The sequence below is a fragment of the Lontra canadensis genome, unplaced genomic scaffold (assembly GCF_010015895.1).
Source record: "Lontra canadensis isolate GAN:19392208 unplaced genomic scaffold, GSC_riverotter_1.0 scaffold28, whole genome shotgun sequence".
In the NCBI taxonomy this organism is placed as follows: domain Eukaryota; kingdom Metazoa; phylum Chordata; class Mammalia; order Carnivora; family Mustelidae; genus Lontra; species Lontra canadensis.
In genome coordinates, this window is record NW_022631022.1 from 20380873 (window position 1) to 20389685 (window position 8813).

An 8813-nucleotide genomic window follows, 5' to 3' on the forward strand; every position below is an offset into this window, starting at 1 on the left:
TACTGGATTAGGACTGCAAGCTGAGTCAGTGGGGGGTCCAGGAGGCCTGCACAGCAGAAGGGGTAGGAACATACAATCCCAGCCAAGGGAACAAGGACAGGGACTCGGTCCAGCAGTGGTAGCTCCTTTGATACCGGAAACTTCTCTACGGCTATTGGCTATTACAGCCTTAGGAGACCCCGAGGTCCCATTAGTAGGAGGTGTAGGAGTGGGTAGGTGGGAACAGGTGGCATGGCCTGGACTCTGCCCCTCCCCAGTCCTAGACTCTCGGTGGTGAGAACTCCCAACGAGACCTAGGACATGAGACACAAGGAATCCTGTCACTCCTGTCTCTACATGGCCATTTGCTCTTAGCTCATGCTCTTGGGAGAGCATTTCCTGTCCACAGTCCCTCCAACAAGGTTCAGATCAGGTCAGGAAATCCTGTGCTCCTCTTGACATTCATAATATGTCTTACCTTAATAAAGGCTCTGAAAAGTCCTGCAGTAACTTTACTGTATAAATTACATTCAGTGCAGTTGCGGATCTAAAGTGTGCAGTTCAATGAACTTTGACAAGAGCACACTCATATAACCTAGAGTTGCAGCAAGATTTAAAGAATTTTCATTGCACCAGAAAGTTCCCTCATACCCCTTTCCCATCATCCCCATCCCTACCCTAGAGGCAACCACTTTATGACTTCCATAACAATAGAGTAATTTTGCCTGTCCTAAAGCTTCATATAAATAGATTCTTATACAGCCTGTGATCTTTTGTGTCTGACTTTTTTCCCCTCAGCATAATAATTGCAAGATTCATCCGTGCTGCTCCATGTGTCAGTAGTTCGTTTCTTTTGCTTATGGATCATTTGCAGTTGTCCACTATAAAAACTTATTACAGTTTGCTTATCTACCATTATTCTGGTAAATATGTAGGCTTTTCCAATTTCTGCTTGAACAAAGCTGCTACAAACACCTCTCCACGAGACATCATGAACGCACACTTTGTATTTTTCTTGGGCAGTTATACGTAGGCACGGAATTTGCAGGTAAATGCAAACTGCCAGGCTGTTCTCCAAAGTATCAATTTGCACTCTCACCAGAAATGTGTGAGACTTTCTGTTGGTCCATACCCTCACTGTTACTTGGTGTTGTTTCTGCAGTAACTATTTACAATTTTTTGTTTTAACTCCTCACTTCCAACACTTATTAAACCACTGAGCATTTTTCCCTATAAATCTTTCTAATACGCCATGGAATTAGTGTCCTGCAGAAGTCACTGTGGATAGCGAGGACCTGAACCTTCACTTATAAATAGAAGTCAAAACATTAGCAACAACAAATCACCAGAATATGAGGAGCAAGAGAAGGTCAAAAGAGGGGATTAAGGCAAGCAGTCAGAAGAAAAGGCCTCCAGGGAAAAGGAGTGACTTCAATAAGTAACTTGGTAAAAATTCTGAGATTCAAGAGGATGTCACACAATAAAACTAGAATAGGCTACTGTGAAAGAGAAAAGAATTCGGAAATCACAAATATGAATGCCAACATGAAGGTCACATTAGAAGCGTCTAAAAGGAAAATGCTGAAAATGCAGAGGGACGTGGAAAGAGAACCAAGAGCTCAAGAAGTTAGAGAAAAATATCCCCAGAGCAAGGGGAGGCTTGAATTCACAGATTGAAAAAGCACACTCCGTGTCAGGGAAAGCTTGATAAAGAACAAGATCAATAGCGTTTGGTCCTGATATGTAAATGGACTAATTAAAGGGACAAAATTAAGGCCTCAGAAATACACAAAAATAATAAGAGAATCTAACTTAGGATAAACGTGGTATTTTATTTTATTTTATTATTTTTAAAGATTTTATTTATTTGACAGAGAGAGACACAGCCAGAGAGGGAACACAAGCAAAGGAAGTGGGACAGGGAGAACAGGCTTCCCACTGAGCAAGGGGCCCCAACACAGGGCTCAATCCCAGGACCCTGGGATCATGACCTGAGCCAAAGGCAGACAATTAACAACTGAGCCATACAGGCGACTCAAAGGTGGTATTTTTTTTTTTCTCATTAAACTTTTGTTTTAATGGGTCTCAAAATTCTGTGACAGATTTTTGGTCAACTTGTTTCCATTAAAAAGTACTGATTTTAAAAACTAATAAAACTGCCACACACACAAAAAAAACCAAATGGTCCACAAAACATTCTCCTTTCCTTCTGAAGATTTTATGATGCATTGTTATCACTAACTAGTCTTTTACTATTAAACTTAAATGGCCAATTGACACAGTTTTGAGACGGTTCTTCCACCACTGATTAAGACTGGGGGTGGCAGGGGGCACCTGGGTGGCTCAGTGGGTTAAGCCTCTGCCTTCGGCCCAGGTCCTGATCTCAGGGTCCTGGGATCGAGCCCCGCATCGGGCTCTCTGCTCAGCATGGAGCCTGCTTCCCCCTCTCTCTCTTCCTGCCTCTCTGCCTACCTGTGATCTCTCTCCGTCAAATAAATTAAAAAAAAAAAAGACTGGGGTGGCAGGTGTTGGGGATAATACTCATTTAGGCTTCTGAGCTTTCTGGGCAGACTTGGTGACCTTGCCAGCTCCAGATGCCTTCTTGTCCACTGCTTTGATGACACCCACAGCAACCGTCTGTCTCATGTCACGAACAGCAAAACGGCCCAGAGGAGGATAGTCAGAGAAGCTCTCAACACACACAGCCTTGCCAGGAACCATATTAACAATGGCAGCGTCACCAGATTTCAAGAACTTGGGACCATCTTCCAGCTTTTTTCCAGAACGACGATCTATCTTCTCCTTCAGCTCAGCAAACTTGCAAGCAATGTGAGCTGTGTGACAATTCAGCACAGGTGCATATCCAGCACTAATTTGGCCTGGATGGTTCAGGATAATCACCTGAGCTGTGAATCCAGCTGCTTCCATTGGTGGGTCATTTTTGCTGTCACCAGCCACATTGCCACAACAAACATCTTTGACAGATAAGTTCTTGACATTGAAGCCCACCCACATTGTCCCCAGGAAGAGCCTCACTCAAAGCTTCATGGTGCATTTCAACAGACTTGACTTCAGTTGTAACATTGACTGGAGCAAAGGTGACCACCATGCCAGGTTTAAGAACACCAGTCTCCACTCGGCCCACAGGGACAGTACCAATACCACCAATTTTGTAGACGTCCTGGAGAGGCAGATGCAAGGGCTTCTCAGTTGGACGAGTTGGTGGCAGAATGCAATCCAGAGCTTCAAGCAGTGTGGTTCCGCTGGCATTCCCATCTTTACGGGTGACTTTCCATCCCTTGAACCAAGGCATGTTAGCACTTGGCTCCAGCATGTTGTCACCATTCCAACCAGGAATGAGCACAAATGCTACTGTGTCAGGGTTGTAGCCAATTTTCTTAATGTAGGAGCTGACTTCCTTAATGATTTCCTCGTATCTCTTCTGGCTGTAGGGTAGCTCAGTGGAATCCATTTTGTTAACACCAACAATTAGTTGTTTACACCCGGTGTGTGAGCGTGTAAGGGCATGCTCACGGGTCTGCCCGTTCTTGGAGATACCGGCTTCAAATTCACCAACACCAGCAGCAACAATCAGGACAGCACGGTCAGCCTGAGATGTGCCTGTAATCGTGTTTTTGATAAAGTCTCTGTGTCCTGGAGCATCAGTGATGGTCACATAATACTTGCTGGTCTCGAATTTCCACGGGGAGATATCAATGGTGATACCACGTTCACGTTCAGCTTTCAGTTTATCCAAGACCCAGACATATTTGAAGGAGCCTTTTCCCATCTCAGCAGCCTCCCTCTCGAATTTTTCGATGGTTCTTTCGTCGATCCCACCACATTTGTAGATCAGATGGGACCAGTAGTGGTAGACTTGCCCGAATCTACGCGTCCGATGACAACAGTGTTGATGTGAGTCTTTTCCTTCCCCGTTCTGGCTTAGGTTGGGCGGTGGTTTTCACGACACCTGTGTTCTGGCGGCAAACCCGTTGCGAAAAAGCAAAGGTGGTATTTTAAATCAGAGGGAAAAACTATCATTTACTAAAGGGTTTTGGTACAACTGACCATGTTTCTAGAAAAAAAAAAAGATGGTTTTCCTTGTTATTTCTTTTTCTAAAATAATTCCAGATGGATTTTAGTTGTAAAAATGAAATTATAAAAACAATAGAATAAAACATATATATCAGGTAAGGGGCTATACCAGATAAATTCCAAATATATCAGCAGCTTAGCACAAGAGTTTATTTTTTGCTCATGTGAAGTCTGATTGGAGGGAAAGGAGCAAGCTGGAGATCTTGCTGCTTAGTCTTCCAGAGACCCAGGGCCAAAGAAGCTCTGGCGTCTTCAACAAGTGGTCCCGGAGGTGTCCCTGAGCATTGATATCCATTGGTGAGTTAGAGAATGAGAGAGAGGATCATGCATGAGAGAGCACACATATCCAAAATAGGAAAGACAAGTAGGAATAACCTTTGAAACTGAAGGATTTTAAAACTGACAAGAGGTTTCTCTGTATAATTCTATGTAAATAAATTTGAAAAATCTAGTTGAAATGGTGATTTTCTAGGAATAGATTATCAAAACTGACCCCAGAAGAGAAAGAAAGCCTAAACAAATAAATCTTAATGAAAGAAATAGAGAAAGTTGTTCAAGAGCCAATCCCTAAAAAAAAATTTCAGAGGGGAACTCCATAAAGCTGAAGAAATAAGACGTTCTCAATGGTCATTCAATAATTCCAGAAAATAGAAGAAACAAGGGCATGAAGAGACAAAGCGAAATTATCCAACAACCACTATGGAAACTCGGGCTGGCCTGGTAGTAAGCTGTATGTACTCGGAGGGCTACCCTTACCTCAGCAGCCAAAGCTCAATTTTTCACCAGGCCACCAGGTGCCAACAGTTAGTGTTCTAGACAGCTCTCTAAAAAACTGGTGTCTAAATTTAAATTGGACCTCTGGCTCTTCTTATGAAGAATAAGAATAAGAATAAGAATATAAGAATTATATATAAGAATAAGACTTGTCTTATTCAATAGATGAATTATTTTCTATTTAATTCTTAATATAAATAGGAAATTATATGCTCAAATACATTAGCTAATAATTTAAAGATAGGCACTAATAATATGGATATGGGATATGGAACCTGAGTACCACAAGAGGAACAAAGAAAAACAATAAAATACTTTGTCAACCCTATGAAATTCAGAAAAAGGAAAAAAGAAAATATTGAGAAAGGATAATGAACAGAAAACATGAAATAAAGTGGCAGGAAGGCCAAACATTTCATTGTTATGTTATGACTGTGAATTAGTTAAATTTCTTTATTAAAGATAAAGGCCTTAATACTGGGCACATACACACATATCGTTGTATACACTCACACACATAAATCTGATGATACACCAGTTACAGGATACTCACTTAAAACATAATGACAAAGATTAACATCAACGGTCCAACAAAGGTATCTCAGGCAGATGCCAGCCAAAAGAAAGCAAGGTATGGTGTACTCATATCAGACAAGGTAGAATTCAAGGCAAGATGCATTTTTTCCAGTAAAAAAACACAGTCTACCAAGAAGATGTGAAATAAAAAGGGACTTTAACCAAACCATAATTGTAGTGGGAGAATTTATCATAACCCAGAACCAAATTCAGTGGAGGAAAGAGGTTTGAATATCAAACTGAACAAGCTTCACGTGTAGCCCAAAAGCAAACTACCTGCTTTCTTTTCAAATTCTCATGGAATGATAACAACAACTGATCACACACCATGCCACAAAGAACTCAGTAACCAAAAAGTAGAAATTATGTGGTCCATGTTCCCTGATCACGATGTAATCAATCTAGAAAATAAACAACAAAAAGATAATGCCTTCACCTCAAGCCTAACCACATGGAAATTCCCAAACATTCCTCTAAATACCTCAGGTTAAAATGAAAAATCAGATTAGCATTACAACCTGTCTGAAATTATTAACCACAAGAAAATTTCATATAAAAACTAAGATAATCTGACTGAAGGGTTCCTCATAGCAGTGGTCAGAACCTTAAACTCCTTTGGGTAAAGTCAGTGACTGACTCATCCATTCCACAAAAATTTTCTGAGCGCCTATTGTAGGCCAGCACTGCTTCAAGTGGTGGGGACAGAGCAGTGATCAAAAGAGAAAATGTTCCTCTTGGTGGAGGTTATGTTCAAGTGGATAACTGTAAGAATTATTGAAAAAAAAATCCTGAATGTTCAATTCAAGAACCTGGAAAGGTATAATAATATGCCCTCAGAAAAGTAAGGGAGAAGAGTAAGGTAAATATAAAAATGGATGACTTGGAAAAAAAAATAAAACAATCAATAAAATTAAGATCTGAAAGTCTAGGGCACCTGGGTGGCTCAGTGGGTTAAAGCCTCTGCCTTCGGCTCAGGTCATGATCCCAGGGTCCTGGGATCGAGCCCCACATCGGGCTCCCTGCTCAGCAGGGAGCCTGCTTCCTCCTCTCTCTCTCTCTCTGCCTGCGTCTCTGCCTACTTGTGATCTCTGTCTGTCAATTAAATAAATAAAATCTTAAAAAAAAAAAGATCTGAATAGCTAAAATGAGAAACACAAGAAACAACAAGTGTTGCCAAGGAGGTGGAGAAAAAGGAATCTTCCCTCTTGCACTGTTGGTGGAATGCAAACTGGTGCACCTCTGTGGAATACAGTATGGAGGTTCCTCAAAAAATAAAAAATAGAGCTACCCAATAATCGCTCTACTAGGTATTTACCCAAAGAATACGAAAACCCTAATTTGGGAGTGTATATGCACCCCCATGTTTATTAAATCATTATTTACAATAGCCAAATTATGGAAGCTGCCCAAGTGGTCTATCAATAGATGAATGGATAAAGAATACACATATACACATATATAAATATATATAAAACAATATAATATATATAACATGTATATATAACGGACTATTATTCAGCCATAAAAAATAATGGTATCTTGCCATTTGCAACAACATGGATGGATTGAGAGTATAATGCTAAGCAAAATAAGTCAGTCAGAGAAAGACAATACCATATGGTTTCCCTCATATGTGGAATTTAAGAAACAAAACAAATGAACAAAGGGGGAAAAAACAAACCAGAAAACAGACTCTGAACTCTAGAGAACAAACAGATGGTTACCAGAGGGGAGGTGGATGGGGATGGGTGACATAGGTGATGGGGATTAAGAGCACACTCATCTCGATGAGCACTATGTACAGAACTGGTGAATCACTGCGTTATACACCAGAAGCTAATATAACACTGTATGTTAACTATATGGGAATTAAAATTAAAAAATTAAAATTAAACCTTAAAAATTAAGATTTGATCAGACTCTGCCATGTCTAAGAAAAAAGAGAGAAATCACAAATACGTATCCTTTAGAAAGGACAAAGGGAATGATATGGCTGCAGATACAGAGAAGATTGTAAAGCTTATAAGCAAATAAGTTTTTAAAAATGTGTATAATACAATGTCAAGAAGTGTAAAAACTTAGATAAAAACAGATGGCTACTGTGGACAAGATGAATAAATTACTAGAAGTACATGAATTACCGACATCAACTCACGTGGTGGAAAATTAGCATGGTCCAATAACTACAGAGAATTTGAAAAGATTGTTCAGGATCTACTCACCAAAACACATAAATACCTATAAAAGTTCGAAGTAAAACTTGACAGACTATTGAGGCAAAGATAATCTTATTTAAACTATGTAGAACATAAAGATGGAAAGAGGCTTTTGCAAGGCTGGAATATCAAAATCAAAACATGAACACCGGAATTACAATGACAAGAACAGAGGCAGGGAGAGCAGGAAGGCTGGAGCACAAACTGCCCTGAGGCAGAGCTGTTGCAGTGGGAGCTACTGTGTGTGTGTTCGCTTGGGTCCGTGAATGGTCTGTCACCCAAACATGGCTCTGGGGACATCCCAATCTGTGTCCCTGCCCTCCCTTCATGCCCCGCCACAGTCCACATCTATGGCTTTATGGGATACTCCTTACACTCAGCTGATCCCCTGAAAGTGGACTGCTATGGTGCTACTGTGCCATTGGGGGGTGGCCCCAAAAGATGGTGGGAAGAGAAATCCTCTTAAGGACACAATGTAGAACAATACATCTTCTTGACCACTTTCCCCAAAGGCAAGATGGCCTGAGCTACAGATTTCCATTGGTTCATGGACAATGGCTAGTGGTCTAGCTGGACAATTGGAAGCTCAGACAGAACAAGATTAGAGACTGGGGACAAGGTCGTCTGGGGAGGAGAATGTGAATGGATCTCTCAGAACTGTCCCACAGGCAGAGACTCCTCTCCAAAATATACTCCTCTCCAAAATTTTCCCCACTGTGAAGGAAGTTCTCAATGATCAGGTGGACAAGATGTCCACCCAGTGGACAAGTGTAGATCAGCTTTTTTCCTCAGTTACCCCTGAGCCCACTCAGAAATGAAGTGCTTTTGGAGGCAGGAACAGAGAACACCTATCCAAGTAAGGACTTGACAGCCTCTCCAAAGCTGAAGCAGCCAGTGCCACAGACAAGGCTCTAAATTCCAGCAGTGGAGACCAACTCTGCAAATCTGGTATATTGCAGTAGAGATGATCTATCAGCATTTGATAGCAAGTGGTTACACTGGATTCCTTCCATCATGGAGGGTCAGTGATTCATTCTCATTAGGATAAATATTTATATTGGAGCTCGATAAAAGTTTTCTCTCCCGGCTTCTACCAGGACCACCTTGAGCGGACTTAATAAATATCACTGGAACAACCCATATTCCATACTGTTTCTGCCCAAGAAACTCAGT

The 8813-nt window shown here is 41.1% G+C and overlaps 1 pseudogene; it reads right to left on the reverse strand.

Moving 5' to 3' along the window:
* Positions 1-2504: 2504 nt before the first annotated feature.
* LOC116872071 lies at positions 2505-3801 on the reverse strand (annotated as a pseudogene).
* Positions 3802-8813: the final 5012 nt, after the last annotated feature.